The sequence below is a fragment of the Branchiostoma lanceolatum genome, chromosome 14, assembly GCF_035083965.1.
Source record: "Branchiostoma lanceolatum isolate klBraLanc5 chromosome 14, klBraLanc5.hap2, whole genome shotgun sequence".
In the NCBI taxonomy this organism is placed as follows: Eukaryota; Metazoa; Chordata; class Leptocardii; order Amphioxiformes; family Branchiostomatidae; genus Branchiostoma; species Branchiostoma lanceolatum.
In genome coordinates, this window is record NC_089735.1 from 4,438,740 (window position 1) to 4,466,368 (window position 27,629).

Below are 27,629 nucleotides of genomic sequence, written 5' to 3' on the forward strand. Positions count from 1 at the left end.
GAGTCGAGTGATGTGTAAAGTAACTTTCTCAAAATCACGACACTGGGGCCTGCTAGAGATCTTTATTTAGAATCTTCAGATTCTAAGTCAATAACCTTTTAAGACCACCTTGTTGGCTACCCCATTCACAGTACATCGCGCGACACAGCAATGCATCATTGCCACTGTATACATGAATCAACTTCGGCATGGGACCTACATGTATTACCCGGTTTCTCCTCAAGCTCGTTTATCGCAATGCCTAGACTGAGATTCATATGACAGTATGAAAAGTCAATACCTCATCAGGGTCAAAAATCAATCAGCGTGTGGCATTCACTGCGTTTCTTTAGCGCGCCGGAACGAGAGGTGCACATTATTACCTCCATTAAGTCTTACCACGGTAATTATCATCGTCATTTGGGACGAGTCATTTATGAGATCAACGCCATTTCCAAGGCTGTGTACGGAAACCTCGTCAGTCGCGGTGCGGATCTGCCCGTCTCTGAACCATGAAGAGAAACGTGGAGCCTTGCAGGGAGAGATTATCCGGAAAAGTCGGAGGTTCTTGTCACTGAAGCCCTCAGGCTTGCCTTGGACATTAATTTTCCACAGCGCATTAGGAGCCACATATGGAAATGACTGATAAGCTGGAGGCCATGCGATGCCTCATCCCTAACAGAATATGGCGAGGTAGGGTGCTTTGCAAAGCGATGCTGTCAGCTGCACGACCGAAAGACGACTCCCAGTAAAAAGGCAAAGACATATAAAAAACGCACAGATGGAAAACTATGAAAGCAGTAATGTATTTCGCTCGTAAAAACGCCTAGACGCTGCTACGCTGACTCATTAAGCAACTCTTAATATTGATGAATGCTACGGTCATAAAACCTAATTTCTCAGAGGATGTTCAATAGAATATGACCCTGCTTGACTACAAGGAATCCTTGTTATCAATTTCCCCAAACCGTAACAGAAAATACTCATAAAGTAAGTCCTAATGATAACATGCGCTAGAGAATTTACCCTCATGAAGTAATTTGCGAAACTGGAGGAAATAGACATTAAAACCATTCATCATCAAAGCAGAATCAAATACATCGATAGATCGTTGATAAAGATTATACTGACTGTAAAACTTGCCAACTATTAACTCTATTTAGAATTAGAAATAATGATTACAAAACAAAGCCATGACATTTCATTTAGTGCTTGATACCCTTAAGATTTATGAATAAATAGATAAATTCCATATGGAACAATGACTATAGTTTACTGAGAGAAAAAACTACATCGAATAGCGTGCCTTCTTTTTCCCTGATATTTCTTTCACAGTAAACAAATAGCACTTTGTAGTTATTTCAAAACCAGCAATGTTTGTCCCATAAAAAGGCCACAGGAGACCAGGACTATCAATTCTACAAAAGGTAGCAATCTGCGATGAGTGCAAGTCGTGAATGTAGTACATGAACGTGTTTAGACTGAAAATAGGATAACGATGTTTACCATGCAGATTCGAGCATTCACTTGCCATTAACTCCAACCCATAAAATTAATGCACGCGTTATTTAACTAACGAAGGTAGCGTGAGCCATTTTCGTACGATTTACGTTAATTAACAGGCGGGTAATTAGATGGCATTCCGCCCGGGTAGTCAATGCATATTCTGCAAGCAAAAAGGCATAATTGGATATATGGAATATACGTAAAGCTTCGAATGAAACGGAGTACAATATTCCCTTGATTATACGGCGTTTTGTGTCTAGAAATCAATTTAAAGGCATTTGATACAAGAAATTATTGAATATTCCTTTTCCCCTCGGCATTAGGATGTTTAATTTGATCTACATACATATCAAGAGCTTGTAGCGACTTTCCCCTGATTGCCCAATATTTCGTTACCCCCATATTTATTTCCTGATCTGCTGACTATCCAAGAAACAGAACAATGATCTGCAGAGAACATATACGTACTTACCGAGGTTCTGGACTGCCTTTGTCAGTCGGAAGAAGAAGAGAAGTTGCTATCTAGAGTGGTAAAGATTCATGTGCTCTACCACGTCCTCCGACCGAGGATGTAACGGGAGTTGTTATCGGGCGCTGCCGCCGCGCTACCTTCTGCGCCAGTCCACCCTATCCGTCATGTTTTATGTATGACCAATTCATCAAGATATGAAGCGTCTCTGAAGCACATACATTCTACCCTACCCGGCATTAGTACGGATTACCGGGATGCTATCACACTACAGAAGCCGAGAAGATGGTGACAGCCACATAATACCAGCAGAACCTGAACAGTAAATCGTTGTCTCGCTATCTATCCTATTTGCCTAGCATTTGTAACGCTAGACTTGTTGAAACATTAAGCCATATACCACGGCGTAGCTTTAATCTTAACTCCATCCTGCCGTTACTGTATCAATGGCAAGGGTAGCGAATCATACGTAATAGCTCATATAACCTATTCGATGATGGCATATTGTATGATGAGTGTTACTTGGCATAGAATTAACGTTATGCACACCTGTAAGTAGCAATAACGCCCAAGCAAACACCAAGGGATACTAGACTCCTGTTGTGTGTTTTGCAGTAATGACAGGCATTGTCACTATTACCACTATTTCTAACTGCAACAAGCTTCGACACCCAGTTGAAAACTAACCGCTAGGGGGGCCAGAATCTTAACATTTCAAGACCTACTCACATACCAGATATCAAGACAATCCACTCAGGCATTCTAGAGTTTATATAAACTACTACAATTTCCGTTATTTTGTCACCTTTATGATAACACACCTCCGCGTGAACATGGAGCGAGAGGTGTAAAACTTTACGGGCCTTACTGGAGCGGCTATCGCCTCTATTTTACGTACGTCTCACGTTAACAGGATTTTGTGATGGCCGACAGAAAGAAATACACCCAGCACAATTTTACAGTTTCATCGGGCTGATACAATCACCTGTGGATGCGAATACACGACACAGGAAACCTACAAAAAAAGTCATTATAGAAATGGCCGTAAAAAAAGTTGCCCCAGGCATTTCTGATTGGTTGAAGTTCGTCATGAAAATTTCAGATCACCCAAGTGGGTGTAACGCTACGTGTAGTTCATTTTTATCCGGCTTATACATTCCGTTCCTTTCAAAAACGGAGTAATTGCAAACTTGAGAGACTCAAACGCCAGAAAAGTTCAGAAAGCTTCGATCGATAACCATGCATTCGAAGACGGCTAGACAAAAAAAATTCCGTCGTAATAGCAGGACTACAGACAAAAATGTAACACGTACAGCACAAATGGGAATGGTAGTCTGTCATATCGGCATGTAACAGACAAAAAATAATGGTGTACTGTTTTGCCAGATAGGCGATCTAGCCCTAGCGTTACGTTCTTTTACGCCCTGAGACAGCAGTGATTCCAACCTATAGCATGCTCCGTGGATATTATTCAAACGCCAAACTGCCACAGAAGTTTTAAAACGATAACTACTACTCCTGAATGTGCTGCGATGATGGAAGCTTTCCCTTGGGCGTAAACAAACACCCGGCTGTTGCAAGATCCCATTACCATTATGTGCGTGATGTCTATGTGAGCTATGGCCTCCAGCTATGAAAATCAACAACCCAAGTGATAGCTGCGGCACATGACGCCAATATACCCATAGGCCAACTAGAAAACTACCGACATGACTTTCAGTGATAACGGAAAATGGCCGTTTTTAATGACACTTTAGAGCGTTACAATCATAGTTTTGATGAGACTACGATCATCAGGACTATGTCTATTGGCAATAACTAATTAACGAGTTCATACATATATGATTAGATATAGAGCTAATGCCCGGATCTGTCTCCGGGATGCGTCTTTTATTATCCCACTGGTACAACAAAAATGTCGTGCGTATACAGCAGTCAGCCGGCAACGATCTTTTTTGTTGATTTTTTTCTTAGATCCTTTTACTTTTTTTACTTAAATTAGCTTTTTTTTCTTAGATAGCTTTATTGACACAACAAAAAGTACAATGACTTTCGCACGGTGAACTACATACTACAAAATAGAAATAGGAAAATCATGTGGTCAAAATGTCATTTAATTGAACCCCTCGAGTAGCTCTTCGTGGTAAGCTTAGAATTATTTTTGTGGTTCATGTAGTACACGACATGCCACTTACCATCAAAACTTCCCAGCAATGTAAACTAAACAAAGTCCAAATCAGTAAGGGAAAATCCAAATTACCCCTCTTTTTTATACTAAATAATAAAAAAATATGGAGCGTTGAATTTAATCAAAATCAAGCCATCTTGGACCATTGTTGTCACCGGAACTTTTGCTGATGAAGCCTTCGTTACCACGTTCTTTGTTGTCTTTGTTACCTACCACTCCATATAAAGACAGAGAGCGTTTGTGCAATTACCGTCAGACTGGAAGAGACAGTCGCATTAACAAACATGCAGCCCCAGAACGCAATCAGCTTCAATTGCTTCAATGAGTATCCAGGGGAATGATAACACTAATTAAATTGACTATGAGAGAAACACGAATAACAGGGTGTTTGCAGTCACGTGATAATGACGTAAGCATTGTCCGCCATGATAGTGGGTTAAACATAGAGGTTACCGGGGGAATTCGAACCTGTCCATGCAAATTCTCTTCCAGATTCAAGCAACCCGGAAGCGTGCGTAGTCCAGTGGTTAGCGATCTTGCCACTGCCACTGGAACTAGAAGCCGCGAGTTCGATTCCGGCTGTGTCGCTCATCCGACACGCAAGCTACCGGAAAGGGTCGCAGTCCTTAGGACGGGACGTTGAGCCGTGGTCCATTGTTCATTGTGCTTGTCGAAAAGAGCTACATGTAGGGGAATTTCCCTTGTACAATGAAACTGTGAATACTGTACAAAGCGTCTGTCTTCTCTGTCACGACCAGTGGAAGAGTGGCTCTTCAGTGAGCTAAGCTGGATCGTGATCACTTTCCTCTCCAACAAAAATGACGGTTGTTACGTCAAGTGCAAACGAACGATCGCTGTTTTTGTTTGCATCCGGGGTATTCGTCGACTGGTAGGCGAAAAGACGCTAGCAGACTTAATTACTAATTGATATTCAGATAAGCAGATATGATTACTAATCAACATGTAAATCAATCTTTTGCCTACCCCCTGCTTTTTGCCTACCACTACGTCATCGTGTCGCCATAGCGATCACTTGTGTATTAATGACTATGTCATCATGACATCTAGTCTATTAATTTGTGCAACGATATTGCGTTACTTCTATCAACAGATCATATTGGAGAATTAATTTACTTAATAACCACGATGAATATTCATATGCGCCTGATTTGTTACATTAAATATCACATAGTCATTTTCATTTGTAGTTTTTCTTCAGAATTACATTCCATTTGGGAACTGTAGGATAAACTTTTTCTTTTTTTACACCTTCAACGACAAGGAGGATATATTATTAGATAACATTGTTATGTACTGTAACCATAATTGTACACTAGGGACCACATGACGGATTAAGTACCTACAAGCCTATTAGATGAGTTCATCCCCATTGTTTGTGAACAAACGTTATCTCCTACTGAACTATATCTCATTGTTGTGCCACAAATGTTTGTCAGGAAGAATATGTTAATGTCTATCAGTACCTCCTAATTTGGCAAACTGTGAAAAAATGTAGCCAATCCATCCTTATTAGTCATGGCATTTTGTCAACAATAAAAGGATCAATTTTCATTTCCACTTTGCCATCCCTTTTATTTAAGCAGCCGGTCTATACATATTGATGATCCCATATTGAATGGTGACCTAGCTTGATATACACTCTTTATCACCACAACAAAAGTACAGCGACTTTTTGTAAGGTCTTCTACAACTATATATACAGCCATACAAACAAACAAGGGGATACAAATGAATTAATCTACGTTCAAGTATATGAATAAATCAACATGTTGAGTTTATTTTTAGGAGCGAAACGGATTCATTTCTTCTTGTTGTAAACATATTGTTGTCTATTGTATTTACCCCCAGGAAAATGTGACTGTACAACATTTTTCTGTGTTGTAGGCACGGACTGTAGTGCATGGTGTAATAAAAAGGATCTTTGCATTTGATTTGATGGTTTAAATCATCGATCTAATTGTTATGTTTGTCCACATGATTGATGACAATACAAATAACAGTCATATGTGATCAGTTTTCAGTGACAGTGGCACATTTATTCATGTCTAACAGAAAATGTAAGTAAATAAGTGTAAGACGTATTTCATAAACGGGTACACATGCTTAGAGAAAACTGTCAGGCAACAGCGCCACATACGCCATAAAAGCCATGTCGGTTCATGTAGGTTAAGGGGATTTGTGTCTTTAAGCTCCAGGTCAATGGTCCAGGGAAATCAGAGGCCAATCAGAGAAGCTAATTAATCATTCAAAGAACCCCGATGATTAGGAGGCAAAGAGGGCTTGCACAAATTATTTGTAACGACCCTACTTTGATGAATCTCAATTTTCCTAAATCAGCTATTCTATGCAAATGAATGGCTGACATACCAGGAAATAATTCTTGAAGTTTATAAATACATTCTTACAACGACTTATAAGTGTTCATATTGGATGGTCCCACCAAGAAAGAGCAACAATGTTTTAATTGTTATGTGTAAATATGAATGTGTAGATCACAGGAAAAATAGCATCTTATGATGCTAATTGTGGATCTAAATAAAACTCAAACAAAAAAACAGAAAAGAAAAAAAACATTCTTCAGATTGAATCCTATCTGGCATGGGTGACTTCGGCTGACATGTTAAGCTCTGGTTACGCATAGCTGAAGATGGCCTCACGACCTTCTCCCAACCGGAGTTAGGTCGGCTGTGGTTGGCTGGTATTCGGCGCGGTTGGCATTTTGAAATGTTTGAAATATTCGGCTGTGGACGGAAGATTTGGAATGAGTTGGCTGGTGGTTGGGAGTAAGTCGGTAGTGGTCAGGGTGTGTTTGGGATTCGAATTTGACTCTTAACCTAAAACTGGTCAGACTGCTCCCGACCTACCGCCAACTTTGGTTAGCTAGTGGTCGGGAGCCATGTTCGGCTATGTGTAACCGGGGCTTTACGTACGGGTTCTAATGGGAATTGGCAAGGAAGTGTCTACTATTGAAGTAGGCCGTCTGTAGAGACAGGATTAGCAAATGAAGTGTTTATAATTGGATTACAGGTTATCTATACATGCCTGTCCTTGGTGCTGAAGTTTTTGTCTTTCATAATCTTTTATTTACGTGGATGTTTAGAGTAGTCCATCCTCTTAACTTAGTAACTTATTTCAAAGGGAGGTCTTACATAACAAATAAGGACAGAGAGGAAAGTATTTAACACAAACTTAACAAATCATACATTCACAATGATATAACACAAAGTATTGCGATAATCGAACATAGGAGTAATACAAGCAACACAAAATAACTGTCATTTGCATTTGCCTTAGAAACTGGTGTGTGTTTGTGCGTGTGCGTGTGCGTGTGCGCGTGCGTGTGTGTGTGTGTGTGTGTGTGTGTGTGTGTGTGTGTGTGTGTTTGTGTGTGAAGCCGGGCAGTTATTTTCATCTTTCGTACATATGATGCCTCTGAAGCCATAATTGGGATTGATTTACATGTCTAGAGAAAAGAACGTTTTGTAGTTGTTGTTTTATTTGGTTACTGACAGGAATCACTGTGGTGCCGCGTGGTACAATACGATCTTCCCCGTTATTGCCTACGTTCTGAGATTTAATAACAGCACGTACTCAGCAGCCCGTGACCACCCCTGCCCTTCCACACCAACACTTTGCCGAAAAACAGATCGTGAGGATACGCCAGAATCACAGGAGCGGACCTCGCGATTGCGAACTGTTGTTGCTTGAAATTAGGTCCACTTTAATGAAAAGGCGATGTGCCGGGAAGAGGCGGGAGGTCACGTTCTGGCTCCCGCCTGGTTCTGCCACGCTGAGCGGAGAAGGCGCACTTCAATCTTGCCTGCCGTGCCCACGATTGGAATTTGATAACTCCTTTACATCAATGTCACGTCCTAAAGTCAGGAATTTCACGACGTTCCCTTGAAAGAATTGCGTTGTTGATATGGGCGTTTTCGACATTTGAAACATGTAAGTGAGGGGTACAAAAATCCCATCTTTCAGAACGGCGGAAGTCCCACGATTGGAATTTGATAACTCCTTTCTATCAATGTCACGTCCTAAAGTCAGGAATTTCACGACGTTCCCTTGAAGGAATTGCGTTGTTGATATGGGCGTTTTCGACATTTGAAACATGTAAGTGAAGGGTACAAAAATCCCATCTTTCAGAACGGCGGAAGTCCCACGATTGGAATTTGATAACTCCTTTCTATCAATGTCACGTCCTAAAGTCAGGATTTTCACGACGTTCCCTTGAAGGTATTGTGTTTTTGATACGGGTAATTTCGAAGGAGAACATTTGAATCGTGTAAGTTTCGGAAATCCAGTCTTTTAGGACGGCGGAAGTACATCGATGTGTCCCACGATTGGAATCTAGTAACTCCTTTATCGCTCGTTCTCATTTAAATGTACACATTTTGTAACTTCCGTTACCGTTTGAAGTAAGACGTTCTTGACATTAAGATATGCCACATATAAGGTGCCAAACTGTCGTTTTTAAAAACCAGAAAAGTTTTAAGTCGTCATAAAAACGACAGTTTGGCACATTATATGTGGCGTATCTTAATGTCAGGAGCGTCTTACCTCAAACGTGACAGGATGTTACATTGATTTGTGATTGCGTTGTTGATATGGGTGATTTTGACATTTGAAACATGTGTAAGTGATAGGTTCGAAAATCCCGTCTTTCAGAACGGCGGAAGTGCATCTATATGTCCCACGATTGGAATTTGATAACTCCTCTACATCAATGTCACGTCCTGAAGTCAGAGTTTTGACGTCAGGGTTTTAGACGACGTTCCCTTGATGGAATTGTGTTGTTGATATGGGTGATTTCGACATTTGAAACATGGGTAAGTGATGCTTTCGACAATTCCGTCTTTCCGGCCCTCAGAAGTATATCTATATGTCCCACGATTGGAATCTAATAACTCCTTTACATCAATGTCACGGAATATGTTGTTGATATGGGTGATTTAGCGGAGGAAGACATTTGACAAATATAACTGATGGGTTTGAACATTCTGTCTTTCAGGCCCGCGGAAGTGCATCTATACTCACTTTAATGCGGCAATATCAACACCAACGGTAAAGCAATAAGTTTTGAAAGCTGTCAGGACTGTAGGTGTTCCTTGATGTGGTGAGAAAATGCCTGCTAAGATAAGCCACTAAACTCACATGTATTCTCTGACTTACTGCAACATTTATAAGGGCAAATTACTAACCTTTTGCGAGCCCTCTCAGTAAAGGGCACTTGCCCAAACCACGTCCAAAATACTAAGCTCCCAGTACGAATGCTCATCACGCCCCCTCCTTTATCAATGTGCTAGGATGAGCTAGCTGTGCACTTGGGTAACCTGTTACGTGAAGTCTGACTGTGCTGTTGTTGTTTCTAAACTTACAGCTGTAAGAGTAAGTATCGGTATCTTAAGCTCCGGTTACGCATAGCCGATCATGGCCTCCCGACCTTCTCCCAACCACGTGAGGGCAAACATACTAAAGGTTAGTTAGGTGACATGTTCTTTTTTTTTCTTTAGACCAGTTCCAATGCCAGGTGTTGGTATTGGCACCTGTACGATACAACCTACCGAAAGAGTTTATATCAGATCGCATTCCTCAACAGAGACGGGGGCCGATACCGACTGCCGGGCACCTTTGACCCGTCAATGACGTCACACTTCCACTCAGGTCAAGTGATGTAGGCTTCGGGTCAAATGAACTTCAGAATGACCAAAGCACCAGTCGGAAGTCTGTTGGTAAGCGCTTTACTTTGTGTGCGGAATTAATGTGTACATTTGTCAATACAGATCACATTCCCTTTGGTAGGAAGTAGTTTTCCCGTTCGAAGACACGTGGTAAACTGCCGAGGTCGCGGTAGGATAAAAAGGATTTCTTGGAATCGATTTCTTGTACACCAGCGCTCGTGAGGGACGATCTAAGTTGTTTGCAGTTTTGATGACACGGATTTCCCAGCAATTGACGTCCTTAATGGAGCAGTTCGCTTTCCTGGAGGATTTGGGCTGTGGGTCACGTGAAATTCTTCATGAACATAAGACACTGCACGATGTGGCCTCGGATCCTGACAGATACGTACAGCGATTTGTTTGTATTTCTTGTGAATACAGGCGGATCCGACAAGGAAGTCCGAACGTCGGACACGGTGATCCGGAATTCTAGATCCGACAGAATTCGAAAAAAAAAAAATGTTTCGACAGATACCGGGCCGTATCAGCGTATAGACTGTTGCGTCCCAGAATTTCACATGACGGAAGCGCTTGCAGGTGGACAAGTTTGACCATGCTGGTGTTATAGATGAGTTTTGCCCACATAAATTGCCAACTTTCACTACCCCTATGAGAAGTGGAGGTATAATGTTTATTCTGGATGTGTATGGGGATATATCTCAAGAACCATTGAATGGATTGCGATGGTATTTGGTAGGTGGGTAGGGGGTGTGAACCCGATGGTGATAGCTGATTTTGGGTGTCCTGGTGGTTGACCATGGCACTGCAGACGCATTTGTTTTTGTATCTTTGGTCCTGGACGTGCTGTGGCCCTGGTCTAATTTTGTACAAAACTAGTACTTCTACACGCAATGCACTTAATCCTGGAGGATGCTTGAAGTAAGGACTTGATCACACTCTGTTTAATTGTGTTACTAGAGGAAGGCCTGGATGATCAATCAGGGACTGTATTAGGATCTTGACCGAACTCGGCCGTCCCGCACAATGAGATGTAAAATCGACAAATGGCCTCGGCATCACGCCCGCGGGACCCAGCACTCATGGGGAGAACTGGACACGAAATCAAATGAAAAATCTATAGTGAAAATATAGAGGCGGGCGGGACAGTCCTCCGGAAATAGCGGTCCTGTCAAGCGGTGTTCTGTGGAGAATTAGTCTTTCCCACAGCAGCTGTATGAGCTGTGATCTTTGATGTTTTGTCGTATCCATCTGTCTGTAGAGTCCATTCTATGTCACCGAAAGGGTTTTTAAAACTATGTTCGTGAGAATTCTGAATACTTTTGAATAAAAGAATATTCAAGTCATAATGATACTTGATATTTCTAAAAGAATTAAAAAGAAAATTTCAAGACAACTGATTCTATTTCGATATTTCGGAAACATTGTGAAGCTGACAGCACAAAGATCTCTTTATTTGTAATAATTTTCAAACAACTTTGTCATTCTTTCACTTTTAGTAATATCTACAAATATTTCCAACATTTTACAAACGGTAGATTTAGGTTGTTATCCCCATTAAAACATTAGGTGCTAACCTTGCCTTATTGTCTGATTTGATAGATTTCTTAGAATGACGGTGAATTTTGCCAAATGTATAGTGCTAACTTGTTGTTGCTGTTGTTACAGCATACAAGACAACATTTGGCAGCATTAGACCCTTTTTTCCATTCAACTGCAAACGGCAAGGAGAGCGATGGCGCAGACCAGACCAAGGTCAATGTCATTTCTTTTACGCAATTGGAATCGAATTCTAATCCTACTCTTGCTCCCGTTGAAAGAATGGTATGGACTATGGATGGATGTCACGTGTGGTACAAAATCTAGGACCTTTACTTATATAATAGGATGTCTAGGTATTACCACTTTAGTTTTTGTTTGCCATGTAATAAATGTATGTTAATCGTGTAACTAACACTAATCCTTAATCATTTACTGAAATATCTCACTCTGTATCATACGTTACCCCACTCTACAATACAGGATTACAATTGGTTACAAATTGGAATGCTGCCCCATATTTGATATTCTAAAGGGCAGCCAAGTGCCGACGCTCCTACTTTAGTATTCCATGCACCAGGGGTCGTTGACGTTGCAACATTGGCCTTGACAATGAGCCTGTTTGATTGTAAAACCTTTTATGGGCGTTTACCCATAGAGAATGTTGTGGCGTGTGCGCTCACTGTGATGGTATGCACGTCTTAATTGATCTATAAAATCTGACGCCAATATTTTACAGCCTCCATGTGACTGGTAATGACGATGGCGACAACAATCTTTTGTTGAACGGATGAAAGGACAAGAGGGCAAGCAGCCGCGATTTCCATACAGAACAAAACATGGCAAACCACATTGCGATGGTTTCTGCGACCTTATCGCATAACCGTTAACGCACCAGTTGTGTACCAAGGGATGATCTGCGTTTAAGGAACGAATATGTTTGACCCATCCCTCAATAGGGCATACTGTATTGACACGTGCGGTGGATTTTCTATATTCTCCAAGCAGAAGTAGAGAGGCAAACTCGTAAAATTAACGTTTCTCAAGCTCCTGGTTCAGCGGAGCAAGTCGGCCTTTCCAGGAAAGGAGAAAAACCGTCTGGCTCCGCGGAATCGGGATCTTGAGAACCGTTACGATTTTACCTTGCTACATCTGCTTAGAGATTAGGTTCTATTCCAATTTCCAATAAGAAACACCCGCAACGTCATTCCCAGGGACGGTTATCTGACCGGTAGGTGCCCTCAGGGACCACAACACCTACCGGTCAGATAAAAGGTTTCTGCAAACATATAATGTAGACTTTCTTTTGTCGGGTTCTTTGTTGCTGCCAGCAAGATCGATGTGGTCATTAAGATGTATGAAGTTCACCCCAGCTACAGATTACTGTGCTCCATTCTGTACGTCAGACTGTAATATTGCAACAGAAAAAGACCCTTGTCCTTTTCCGATAATGACTTACAATGTGCTTGAATCCTGTTGCACCTGCCCCTATCAACGATACATTATTCCGACAACCGGCAGCGACCCAGATTTTTTACTTTTTTTTCTGGGGCAGTCGGGGGCGTTTTCAATTACCTTCCATTTCACATGAACCCCTGAAGCACTTCTCCCGCCATTTTTTATAGACCCAGTGGCCCATTTCTAACACGTTAAGTGAACTTTCCAAAGCATGAGGTTCCAAACCTTGATCCTGATACCAACATCACTACATATTCAAGGATTTCCAAGGACATACCATAATGTCTTTACTCCATATAGAGGAACATTTGACGAAACGAAACTATTCCTAGTTGTAGTACACATCTAAAAAAACGTATCTTAGCGTTTTTCCTGCCTTGTAATGTCAAGCGCGACTCCACACAGCAACCTGTCATCATCTCTATGGCTAGGCCCACAGCGAAGAAAAAAAACTATTATCTCCTGGTACAAATCTAAAACGTCTTGTAGCATTTCCTGTGTTTACTGACTTGTAATGTCACGCACGATGTCACACAGTGAGCTGCTATCTATGGCAAGGCCCAATGCGACTTGCAAAAGCCTATTTATTCAAACGATTTATCCCTGTGTCTTCCTCAAGTCTCGACTCCCACCACTCTTAAGTCTCATGTTCCACACAGTCAGCCCGAAATGTCAAACGACAAACGTTGACGCTCATTTCTTCCTGAAGCCGCCCGCTGCCAGTTGGCAACCGACCACCAAGAGAACTCAACTGTCGAAGACATTCTTCTCAAGAAATCAATAAGAAGTACTCAGGTATTATGGCTGATTCTATAACCATATGTTGTTCTCATGACATTTGAGGAGTTCTACCCGGAGGATATGTCCCCTCTCATGCGTTTCCGCTGTAAACCTCTCCACAAGCACGATCTCATTTGGGGATGTCTTAATGGGAATCGTGCTAACAAAGCATTAGGCTGCAAATACACAATGATCTAGTCTTGCAAAAATCAATGGAAACAATGGAAGACGGCCGTATGGGTGAGAATTGATGGCTGTACGATGTTGGAAGCAGCTCGATCAAGTTGCAGGAACTGACATGAGTTAAAGCATGTAGAGGCGGTTTAAAAAGATGTTGATACTTTTCTAGCCCTGGACCAATTACAAATTATCGATATGTCTTAAAATATGGCATTTTTGGCCACCTAATATAATCATCTAGGAAACTTCGACAATTTGGCCATCATAGTAGCTGCTAAAATGCACAAAAGCGGTGCTTACCATAGATATATTTCCAACAACAGCTCTGACTGAGTATTCACAGAGAAGAGACGACGTAGTAGTCATCTTTGTTCATCCGCCATTAATGTGAATAAATAGATGTATGACAAGGACGTTGGATCAACCCTTAGCGTGAAGATTTGTGACCAATCAGCTTTGACCTCCATGATCGTTAGAGTAAAGCTCAGCCTGTAACCTGGGATTAAAGCGCTAAGCCTATCCCTCGGCGTGCCAGCTATTCTACGCCTCGGCTGTGTCCCACTTTCGTGTTGACTGCGACAAGCCGATAGTTCAGAGAGCTTTCAAGTGCTTATTTGTATCCCCCGATGGGCCTGTTGCGGTACTAAGATGATAGATTAGCTTTTAGGGGGTCAACTTATCCAGAATTGCAGCAGGTCCTACGCATAGGTCAGTTCATCCCATTACAATAGCCCCCATTCAATGCTTTTCTCACACTTAAATGTATGTATCAGCTATGTGGCCGACCGGATGATACCTTGAACATGGAATTTGACTTTTGCAACTTTCAAATTTCCTGATGTTGTTCCTTTCAAATCCTATCAATGTAGCGCGCTACGGCAGTAGAACAAGAAGACACTTGTTCTCAACATATTTTGTGAAGCGTGAAACCATTTGAACCCAAACACAGCCAGCGGAATCATGGATATTCACCCACCATATGGTTCACCCTCAACAGCAGCCGGCGTCATGGACGGGTCAGCGCTGCACATCTATGGGGTGGCACGCACTCTTCCTCCTCTGTAATGTCCTAACGTCACTCTGACGACACTCTGGGATCAAACAAAGGTTACTTCAGTGCACAATTCACCTCCTGGTGGATGGCCTTACTCCCCGTCATAACCGGCAGTAGAAAACGCCAGCGCCCCTGCACCCCGCGTTCTTACCGGCATGCATGTTTCATGACCAGCTCCAGAGGCTGCCGCTGGCTGTATTTCCCTGTATTGATCCTGCTGATGCTGTAAGCTGCGGCGGGCTGGTGTTCTCTTTCCTGTGATCGAAGGTTAACGCTGTTAGCCGAAGAAAGGCTTACACGTCGCTCCGGGACCAAGCGATCCGAGCTGCTCGCCTCAGATGATTTCTGAGCATTCCGCAAGTTTCAATTGATCAGAATTGGCAAACGTATGCCATGTCAACTGCATAGCGGCAAATGTAAACTTCTGGATTGAATCTAAGTCAGATCAAACATTTACCGTGTAGACCATTGTTTGAACGGACTGGTATTGTACTTCTGCTGGACTCTTAGAAACTGTGACAATATTTGAGAAATATGCAACTTGATTTCAAAAGGTAGACTGATTTATCATACAATAAAAACCGCGAGCGCCTCACCATTTTATACCACCGTATTAGTACGTCGTGGCTGTGAACAGATAACACATAATTATGAGAAAAAATGGGGCCAAGTTGAGATTAATAGCACAAGATATCATAAGTCATCCTTGGACGTTACTGGTGAACAGACGTTTTCGAAAGCAACTTTATTGTTGAGGCCTGTGCTTTTATAGAGGCGCCACCTGTTCTTTACCCTGAAACGCAAACAGACGGTGCGCCTGCATCGCGTAACGTCTGGCTGAACGTACTTCAAATTGCGTTTGTGTGAATGATGAACTCGACAACGCCCGTGAAATGCCTTTGCCATCGGCTGTTGCAGCCAGGGATAATGCCGCCTTTGGTAACGTTGTACTACCTCCGACAAACAGGAAAGCCAGCGCTGGTGATATCTTTATAAAGAAGTGGATAAAGACGTATATACATATATGTATATATGTCTTTATCCACTTTATCCATATATATATATATATATATATATAGAGAGAGAGAGAGAGAGAGAGAGAGAGAGAGAGAGAGAGAGAGGGAGAGAGAGAGAGAGAGAGAGAGAGAGAGAGAGAGAGAAAGAGACAGAGAGAGAGAATCCATTTCAGTCACTTAAACATCGATTTGATGCCGCCTTTGGTAACATAGTAGTGCCTCCAACAAACGGAAACCCTGCGTAAATAAATGATTTGATAAAGAAGTGGATACAGAAGTGGAATCCATTTCAACCATGAGCACCACTTAACTGTAATTCCAAAATCACGCTTCTGTGGATCCTTCTGACTTCTCCATCCTTCATCCATTGTAAGCATCCATGGTGAATGATTTTCTAATTTTGTGCTTGAACTAATTTCAATAAAATACATTTACTATCTTATAATTTCCCAAAGAAATGTCTTCTGAAATTGACCATGACGTAGACGCTCATTACCGAATGTAATTACAGTCGTGAATTACAGATGTAATTCATCCTGTAATTAATTTACGGAAATTGTTTCAACTTCCGCCTACGTCCTAACATCTATAAAACTGTCTTATCAAGGCTAGGCATGCGGCAGGTTGCGTATGTTATCGATGATTAGAAAATCTATTCGTCATATTTAAGATCATTCATCTCTCTTCGCGTAACTTGGTTTACCGGGATCATTTTTCAAGAGTATTTGACTTTTCGACGAAAGTTATCGAAGTTATTAACTTTAATTAATTAGAAATTATTTCGTTGGTTGGGCAAGCTATCTAGCATGTTTTAATGATCATGCCACCAGTTATGACTTTTATACATATTACCTTATACTGCATTGCGTTGTATTGAATATAGTGGCTACGATTTATGCCAAGTTACTGAGATTGCAGCGGATGTCCAATGGTGTTTCCGTAAGAGAGAGCCTAACGGTGAAAATACCGCGGGTGAGCATTTCACCTGTCGGGTACAATCAGCTAAGTAATCCTGGATTGACGGAGATCAACGTATCGCAAACACACCTGCCAGATAACGATCCAAATACCATTGTGGATGATGTGCTTATAATCCAGGCGATACTCACGGTATATTCCCATGAATACGCTGTTCACTGTGCCGGTGCGGGGAGGATTGCTGTTGAAAACATGGATGGATCTCCAACCGTTCTCTCGAAGCGGGACGCAAATTTGCCTCATCAGTTAACACGTGTGCCTTTTCTTCGTTGCCCGCAATTTTCGGTGAGAAATGGGAAATAGAATAAGCTTGAACATCGTGGGACGAGTCTTAAATCAGCCAGAAACGAGCGCACAATGGAAAATTGATGGTCGAGGAGCATGGAGACGTTTCAACGGGATCTCATTTTCCCCCGACCAAATGTCTATTAGGAGTCCCCGGACTGCAATGAAGGGTATTATTTATCACCAATGTTGGAGAGAAGATGGTGGTTTGACGTGCGTTTTGCGGACAAGCGCGGAAGATTTACATACTGGCCGTGATGTTCGGCTACATAGGCCTTTCACGGAATGCTGTGATGGTTTGTATGAGATAAGTGAAATTGATATACTTTCCGCAACACAGTCAGCAGCTAACTGCGGGAAAATTCCACAGTACATTCGTCATTCACGAAAGCTTAGAAGGCTTCAAGTTTCTGTATTGCAGTTGTGAGCTGTGATCGCTCGATATGTTTTTACCGCGTTCCTTTGTCACAGGAATCTATGAAGGGATATATTTTCATACTTATAGAAATCGACCCTCCAATATCTTTTGGTATTAGGTCCTATTACCGCTGTGGTCCCTACTGGCATGATACTGAATAACCTAATTGTGGTGTTCAACACCTCCATACAGAAGAGTAGGCGGGAGACACGGACCAGCGACAACTATTTTCACAAACGATTTTCTCCATTTCTTGACATCAACGAACCGTGAAATTGTCCAGTGAACATTTTCATTGAACTTAAGAAAAAGTATGTGGTCGCTGTCAAAGGTGGAGGTCTCGTGTTGTACGTCATGTGGATAGATTCCATTTCTTTGATGAATGATTGTCTTGTAGAGAACGAGAAGAACAGCAAATCATAAAGGCTGTTCATGCAGCACAAAACTCCAAATCACCGAGTCATTTTATGTAAGCCATAATTTGACAAATGACAAAAGTAAGCCTGGATCCCGTTCATGTAGCAACAGAAGCACCATAGCTCTGTCAAAAGTACCAATCTCCATGGATTAAAAACTCACGGGGACAATTATGAAATATTCAGTACTTATTGACACTAGTCTAGTGTTTATCTAATAATTACAGACCCATATTGCTACGTGAATACTGTTGTATACATTAATTGTCACTTTTATCTATTTACTTCCTGTCATTTTTACCCAGGGTTGCCCAGCTTAGTGTTTCTGTTCCTGCCTCGCAGTGAGGCCCTGCGTCTAAAAGTAAATAAACGAGTAGTATACATACAGTCACACTCACACACAAACAAAAAGTAACATACAATAGATGATAATAATGGTAATGATGATAATGAAAACAATACCAATAATGATAACAACAATGATAAATAATGATAATAATAATAACAAAACCTGCTGACCACTCTGTGAAACGTTAATGATATGAAAATATCTTCAAACTAACTTTCGAAGAAGATACTCTTCTTAAGCTTTGACTTTGATTTTTACCACCTGAAGACGTCGTAGTGGATCCAGGTTTCATCAGACAAGAACTTGATGTAGCTTTGGTCGATAAGGTACACGCCAGCAATTTAGTGGAAATAAATTGGTTCTAGTCCATTGGCCATTGATAGGCACGTCTGAAACGAAGTGCCGCGCCAGATTGAGGAGATAGTAGTAGATAGCGCTCGGTTCGTTGTCGTCTCATTATTTCCCGAGAGAGAAATCGCGAGATTCACATCAATGAGCTTTTTAATGTTCCTCCTAAGTCTGTCCGCGTATTGCATATCAGAAATGGGAAAATCACTGCGTGGAGAATCTGACTTACTGAATAAGCTAGAGGAGCGCTCTGCTCTGGTGGATGGGGTTATATTGTATTGTTTTGCATTACTTAGTCAGCATTTCATCAGTTTGGGTGTGGTTCATCCGTGACTGGTTGGGTCTCCCACTGGCAGAGTGTACCAACAGAGCCAGAGGCAGGAGGGAATGGAGGAGGAAGATACTGGATGCCGCCATAGTCCCCGACCCTCAGGTAAAGGTAAGGGTAAAGGTAAAGAAATGTAAAGGGTGAAGTTCGCTCTTCTTATCCCCCTAATGTCCATGCTTAAGATATTTTATTTGTAGAGATCTTCCGTTTATTGATATGTTCTGTGGCACTACATTGTCCACAGTTTGAAAATCCTGTGCACAGAGATCTAGAAGTCATACATACTGACGATATCGGACTTATTCAATCCAAGCTTGGCTTGCGTTGCACAGTATTCGTTGTGATTTAATCTGACCGAAAGCAACACCAAGTGTATTCGGTAACAATTTCTTCAAGAACTGCAAAATACAAGAACTTTACGGATAAACATCACATATAACTCCTGAGCACTGTGAGACTGTGTCCCGGGGGTAATATAACATCTTATCTCCTTCCACGCTGAATGAGTCTCCAGGCTCATAGATGAAGCTAGTGAAGTGTGAACTATTACAGTTTTTCTATTTGATTTTATCTTATTTTGTTTCACTTACATCCATGTAACGGGCATTGGCCAAAAAGTGCCTACATGGATCCTCTGCTCATGAAATAGTAAAATGAGAACAAAAACAAAAGAAGTGAACTAATGATTACAAAGGTTACATACCAATAAGTTGAAACGAAATAACAAAACTAAGTAATCAGCATCATACCAAGATACACACGTGGGTGACAATAGACTAAACTAACCAACTTCCCCAGTATGAGAAAAACGTAGACAACATTGTCGAAAGTGAGGCAGTTTGTAAAGTATGGTGTTAAGTATAATAAAGACAATGTATTCAACAGACCAACGATATTCGATGATAAACTAGAGTCCCACGACCTCATAACTTCGCCAAATGATTTCAACCTTACTGACTGATGTATTATGAGTGTTTCTCATTGATTATGCAAATAGGGTCCCCATTTGCGTAATTCCTATCCAACGATGTTCACCTTTACGTAACTTCCAAACGCCACTAGTATGAAATTGCCATCACTTGCCAGTATGGAATCATAGTGGTTACTCATACATACATATACACAAACGCTGCGAAAAATGTAACCTTCTTGGTGAAGGTTTCAAATTCAATACTAAGCCAACTCATTGATTTTGATCATTGACCAACCAGCGCAGGGCAATCAATCAAGCTCTCTCATGTTCAAAAACCAAGCACGAGTCTACTACTACAGCGCGGAGCAGATTTTAATTAAACCAAGAGCAGAGAAGTATTTGTCAAAGATGTTTGATAAATAGTACCCATGTTAATGGTTCGGTCACATGTAATACGTAGTATGGTTCTACCGACGAGAAAGCACAAATTAAACCCTGTATGATTCCAGTAGAGTACATATTGGAGATTGTTTTTACACAACCAGTAAATCTCACCTGCTGGCGTTTCGCTGTCTGTCGGACACCTTCTTCAGAGCTTCTTCGGCTACTTATAGCAGTGAGAAGCAGTACTCCAGTCAGAAGTTCTGAAGAAGGTGTCTGACAGACACCGAAACGTCAGCAGGTGAGATTCCTGGTTGTGTAAAAAGAAATCTCCAATATCCTATGTTCTACCAACCTGATGAAATTATTTTCGAAAGATACTATAGTCTGGTTTGGACAGAATTGGTTTTAGATCTTTTCCATTCGAATGCTTGTACGTGTTCCGATACTAGCGTTATACAAATTCACGGACACCATATTGTTATTCTCCAAGCAGAGGCTTCGATCGAGAGGGGTAGTTTTGTCCGGGATTCTTACGTTCCAGAGGAGAGGAACGTTAAAATCCCGGACAAAACTACCCCTCTCGATCGAAGCCTCTGCTTGGAGAATACCATATTGTCACTTTAAATGTATTCTCTATCGATCGCAATTGTCAAATATTGTCATGTGTACAGTTGTCTGGTAAGCTCAATGCATTGTTGTAGTTGTTGCTTTCCACCAGCATAAAATAAGACTTTGGTTCTGGTTGCGTGTATTGCCACGCTTCACTATCAATAGTACACGTTACAAAGTCACTGACCAGACAGTAAAAGAATGACACACAGCCGCATTTGCCTGGAGATGTAAAAGAACATAAAGAGACAAATCTCTCCCCATAGACGAGAAGACGAGACAGCCACGACAGCCTGGTGCCAGTAGTGACAAATGAATCAAATATATTCTTTGGGCCACTGTGATTAGCCATATTTCTGGGCGCAGATGACAGGTAATATGTATTCATAATTCTTCAGTAATTCATATGTGCATCTGCTGTGGACAGTAGATAGTGACGGTGAAATTAGCTGGAACAGAATACCTTTTCCGAAGTTGCTTTCAGGCATCAGCAGTTTGGTTGCATCCACCATATATATCGTCCCAGAAACGTCTTTGACCTTAGAAATCTTACTATCTACGCCAAAGCGTATAGAGCTTCTGCTAGGCATGGTAGGTGTAAACGGAAATTGCATGAAACATTCCACGTCTTTTGATAACGATGATGATTCTCTTTGTCTCCCTTTGGCAATCGAGTCCCAGGAAACTACGTTGATGATTACAGGTGTACGAGGACACTGCAGCTGCCAAATCATGAAGAATTCTCCAGATTCGACGTCGCTGTTACCTTACTTGTCCCCTCAACAGGTATCAATTGAGAACCGAACATTTAGTTCTCTTTCCTATCCAGTACAATATACACCTCAGACGTATTGAAATGGTACATCTACCATCAAATGTGTGTGCGTGGTGGAATTTACCCCAGGTTCATGGCACAATCAGCTCCATTCTTACAGAATAAACTCCAACGTCGGTACAAAATCATGGATAAGAGCCATCCCTACCTCACTCGCGATGAGCCGCCGCCAAATTGATGGCAAACCAGTTGAATGAATGACGTGCTAGCCTTGAAACGAGCGAAGAATACCCCAATCGCAGCGACAATCCCTACTTCATACCCATTCAGTCGGAGAATGTGCCGATCGTCAGGTTACCCTGCTGCATCTGGTGCGAGCGCTGGCTGGTGTATCGCGGACAGGGCGGGCGCCATCATGACGTCATCATCTTCATGGCAACGAGCATCCTGACGCTAAAGAGACGACCGTTAATGGTGGCAACAACAACGGGGGGGGGGGTGGTGGGTCATGGCCGATCAAATTTCCTGCCATCGTTCAAGGATTTAATTCCTGACGTACTAAGAAGATTTTTTTAAACCCGGACGGAGCCATTCCTACTGCTGAGGGAACACCGTGTGCTGGTCTTGATGATTCTGGGAAACAGTCTTGGACATACCACCTCATGATTATTCCTCGTTGGGCACATTACCGCCCAGAGTAGCTGGAATAGACATTTGGGGCTCCCCTACCACTTATATTGTAGCACTTCCCGAGAATCAAGTGACGTTATAAAGTGCCTCTGTTTCTCTCCTGGCGCAAATGGCCAGTTCTGTCTTGACATTTTCATGATTGACTTCTTTAAAATCTTATGCAGTTTGTGTTTGTTTGTTTGTTTGTTTGTTTGCTTTTCTGTCTCAATTTTCTTCATTCTTTCATTCTTTCATTATTCCTTTCAAAAAAGGCAGGAACCTGCATAATCCACCTACTTGGTAACTTTAGCAATCAAACACCTGAGATGGACGATTGAGGTATCAAAGTGTCTGTATCGGGTTAGAGCTTCTCTGTCGAACACAAAAACATTAGAAAGGCTTCCAGCAAAGCAACATCCGTAAAAACGACAATAAAGCAAGTGGAATCACTCGATCAAGTGGCTTTCACATCAGGTTGCTCCATAGGACACATGATATTGACATTGTACAAACAGCCGTATGATTGATATTCATGCAAGTATAGTTTTGCGCTGTATGCTATTTCAATGAAGTACACATGATGTTAGAAAACTCTTACATGGACCCCATTGCGTAATTCCATTTCGCGCTTTGAGACACTTTATGACTCGAATGTTGCGCGGAGCTTACGGTTCTGCATAACAATGACGTAAAGCCATTCTCATTTTGGAGAAAACAGCCAGAAATGCCCAGTGAATACTGAATTGTACCTTAATGAGTATCACAGAACGTAAGGAAAAGTAGATACAACATCTAAAAGTTAACATGATATTGTAAAAACTTAGATTTCAGAAAATGTTAACATCCAAGATAGATAGATTTTGGAAATATCTCAGTTACAAGTTTTGGTACTTGGACTATGCACACCTGCAATAACTGACTGAGCTGCTAGGGGGCCCAAACCGACTACTTCTTCTTTACATCAAAAGCTATCTGCCACAAAAAATCAAGACCATGGTATGTCCAGGACGAAAGATACAGCGAAATTTGAAAGTTCTGCTGTTATACCAAGGTCACACAACAGGGGGTCCAAAATTGACCTTGACCTCCATCTTCCGAACGCCTACACCCACATCCCACCATCACAATCCATCCATAGGCTCTTAAGTTATATGAACCAAAATGTCTGGAAACACAAACACGGACCCACCAAAGACAATACGAAGTTAATGAGTGCTATATATGATCGGAACAGATGGAAAAGAGTTGACTCTTGTGGACATATCGATCCTGTGTCCCTCCTCAAAGCTACTTGATTAACGACCAGTATTAGCTCATGCATACTAAACACGGGTTTTAGCATTAAGCTTGTTAAAGGGATAATAGGGAGTGGGCTAAATTATTGAGATCGCCGTTCGGGACACAAGCAATGGACCGTTAAATACGATGTAACATGTATCTGCAGTGAAATATTCACAACACACTCACGGGTCTGCATGTGTTTAACAGCTGGAATGGAAGACGATTTACCAGGCCATCGTGTCCTTTCATTAATAAGGCATATACGAGTGGCATCTATGGTTCTACTTTGAATGATTCAAAGACTAGTCGTGGATCAGCCATAAGGTATATCATACAAAACCAGTCCGTTGTTGTGACGATTTATGAATTGATGTAAGAGAAAGAAAGAGAAATAGAGAGAGGGAAAGAGAGCGAGATGGTGTACTCATTTGAAAACACGTAATCGAAAACGTTTATCTTTTAAAAGATCATTTGACTGAATTGATGAGTCGACCAACCATAGCTGTGGAGTTTGCGTTTGCTGTCCGTCATTTGTAGCAGCCCTATTCTGTTCACCTTAGTCGACCCTACTTTAAACATAGACATTTGAAAAGGCAGTTTCGCGAATGACTGTAGAACATTTGTGAAGGGCGTAAGTCCATACATGTATCTAGAATGAAATCTGTACAGTACCAATGCGAGCATACAGAGCTCGAGCTTGGATTTCCGCTACTTCAAATTGTGATTGGCGACAGATTACCACTCCCATACTCTCCGCCCAGAAGTCTCCGCATGGCTTAATGTATGTAGGGAGCACGTGAAGTATTTTGACGAGTGAATGGCGCTGTTTCACGCCAACACAACCTTCTTCATTTGGAGTGCAAGTCACCATCGACCGGCCGACATCTCCATTGAACCCCCATGATGAGCCTTTATTAGCGTTCCAAAGGGTCATCGGACATTAATACAGCCGCACCAATACATGGGAAGGTCGGTCGATATGGGGGACGCTTCCCGAGAAATCGCTTGACAGCAGGGAAAATTGGCAATCAGACGGAAGAATGTTGGCGGGAAGGGAGTAAATCAGCGTGAAAACCACGCTTGTCTGATTGTGATTTCCTGGGAGTTTTGACCATTGTAAAGCACCCCTCTCACCAAGGAGGTTATATAGACTATATAACCTCCTTGCTCTCACTGGACTCGCGGCACGCTGGCGGCGTCGCTGCGTCCTAAACTGGATTTTTATTACCCATGATTTGGGTAATGGTAATATCATTCAAAACGTACAAGTATGACCAAAAAGACTACAAAACACACAAAGCTTAAAAATATTCTATTTTTGTCGATGAAATTCGTTGAGTGCTTTGTCAATTCGATCGGCCGCAGCGACGCCGCCAGCGTTAAGTGCCGTCCAACTCTGCGCTTTCGTCAGGGAGAGCTCGATACAAGATTATGCTTGGTTCTAACGCACACCGATCACTTTCCATGGGATCTTTTTATTTATTCATTTATCTATGACATCTATTTATTCAATTTTCCAAACATCTGAGTATCCCCTTCAACAATATTGTTGATTTCCAAGTGCGTCTAGAGAACGAAGGGACCAATTGGTACATAGATTATATAACAGAAATTGAGCGTATGTACAGAAATTAATTAAGACATCATGAATATGGAATAAATGATACAACAACTGCAAATCGTCAAATCAGAGACGTAATCCAACATCAAGTCTACTAACCGTTCATATGTCATATGTCGTTGGAGGTCAGAGGTCTGTTTCTCATGGCTGTTTGAAGTCTTCTTGTGTTGAAACCTGTCTTGTATTGTCTGGCAGCTGGTTGAAGTAGTTCGTGCAAGATCAAGGCCGTAACGGTATTACCCACTCGTTGTATCATCAACAGTTGAATTGCTGTACAAATAAACAAATACTTGTAAGCACTTTGAAAGTTTGATTCAGAGTGACGGCGTAAACTTTCCTTCAGCGAATTTTTAGCTCGTTTTTCATGAAATAAAGAAGAGCTATTTTCGCCCGTACCAATTCCTCTCTAACGTGCTTTTAATTTCCCTGCGGTTCTTTGATGCGGTACCAGCAATTGAACCGCCTATCTTAACGGGGGCGGCGTTTTCCTGTGATTAAAGACGCTAACAACATGTAGAGGCGAAATGTGCAGAGTGAGGTCACAGCTAAACTACGGCGCGGTAAAGCCCTGCCAATCTGTTGTCACTAATCACTGCTTTCATCCCCTGCGACAGCGCTACAGCATGGCAGTTTATCTCAGCATGGTAGTTATTCACATACAATCAAGCAGTACAGACCTTTTGGTGAATCTAGTACTGTAAATGCATAGATGTTAGCGGTGGTTTTATGTTCCCGGTTTTCGAGGTGAACTCTCCAGCGCGAACTTAAAGTATTTTGCCCACCCACCACTGTAGCGCTACTATTGTTTCAAACGCGAACTTAAAACCACCGCGAACAATCAATTTTCTCCTCACCTCGAAATTAAAACCCCGCGAACTTAAATGCATTTACAGTATTTGTATTTGACCCTGAAGTCTTACTCTTGATAATCGCTGAACTTTAATTACTTTTGACATCAAGTAATCTAAAGTAGTGAAAACTTTGTCAGAATCGTCAATTCTAATCTAGTTTATGTTGGTTCCAAGTAATATTCCTGGTAGTGATTGAATTGCAGATCAATTATGAACTTTATTTCATTTTCGAGCTAACAAAATTACATTCTGCTATGAGTCACAATGCAATAAGTCCAATTTCTGACAAAAGTGTCTCTCAATTAATCAGTCACGAACTAATCTTTATAAGAAAAACATCTTTAATTATATATTTGGATAATTCAATTCCTACTGCTACTATTTCTTTGTACTAGTATTTGGAGTTCTGTAACAAATAAGGTCAAGTAGAAGAAATTATACTTTGAGCAGTGATTCTGTTTTGCTACTAGAGTCCATTCCAAGTCACGGTGAGGGTTGTTATTGTCATAATTTAGAAATATTTTCAATTTATTGTAATCATTTGTGTAAGAGATTTGATACTTTGAAAATATTTTGAATATGATTTAACGTTATAGGTGTTTAGATATCATTCTAAATAAAGAGGTTTTTGTGCAGTAACTTTCAAAATGTTTCCAAACTATCTAATTGAATTGAATTTAGAACAATAGTCACTTTTATATTCTTTTATTAGAAATTATAAAGAATTATTACAAATATTACTCCAAAAAAATCTTGGTGACTTGTAATGGACTCTATGTCTTCAAGAAGTGTCCATATGGAAATGAAGCCTGCACCCTGTTTCACTATTGACTAATGCATGCGGACTTAACAACAAAATTGATGATCAGAAGAGTCGTTGTAGACACTGTAATTTCTCCTTGGTCTATCAGTACTTCGGATCAATTCCGGGGATTCTCACCCCTGCAAATCAAAATGGTAATGGCCTGATTTCATCACAACCTTTGACCTGATCCTGACCCCAACGTGTCGACATATGTGCCTGACATCTGATTCCGTCCCGTGAGGCATTGCAAGGTGAGTAGCCAGGGTGGGACGCCATTACGGAACGTATTGGCAGGAGATGTGGTCGGCCATATTTTACATCCAAGGTTATCTGGAGGTCATCTCCGAACCCGCAGGCAGTCACTCTACACTCTGAAAGAAGCAACTTAAATGATGCTAATCTGCAATTATAGCTCTTGTAGAGGAACTGTCAGAAAGTTTGATGTTTAGCAAACTGCAACGAAGCTTGGCAAGGTCTTCTATCATCGCCTTTAAAGAAGTTACACTATCTCCTTGAAGATAGAAAGAAGAGACAAGTCTTTCTTCTAGGTTTTCGTTTAGGAGAAAATACCTTCGGCCAGAAACATATGACAGAAATACGTGCTTTGTTATTGCCGGTGCAAGCCTCTCTACAAGTGTTTATTTAACCTTTATCTAACCTTGAAAGTTTACACTCTTCGGCCGAGGTTGTTTTTCAAGAGTTCAAGGGAGGAGATCAGGGGTCTTTTTAAC

General features: G+C 41.5%; 1 protein-coding gene across 6 annotated transcripts in view; it reads right to left on the reverse strand.

Moving 5' to 3' along the window:
• Positions 1 to 22,052, reverse strand: part of LOC136448109 (proline-rich transmembrane protein 2-like) — a 33,000-nt gene extending 10,948 nt beyond the window's left edge. For 3 of the 6 annotated variants that reach the window (XM_066447252.1, XM_066447254.1, XM_066447248.1), the window contains exon 1: positions 1,958 to 2,319. The gene's annotated coding sequence lies outside the window, so the exon portion shown is untranslated. Of the gene's footprint in view, positions 1 to 1,957; positions 2,320 to 14,774; positions 15,208 to 21,879 lie in introns of those variants that run through there. The other 3 variants (XM_066447250.1, XM_066447253.1, XM_066447251.1) reach the window with 3 other exon arrangements.
• Between the last annotated feature and the right edge of the window lie 5,577 nt (positions 22,053 to 27,629).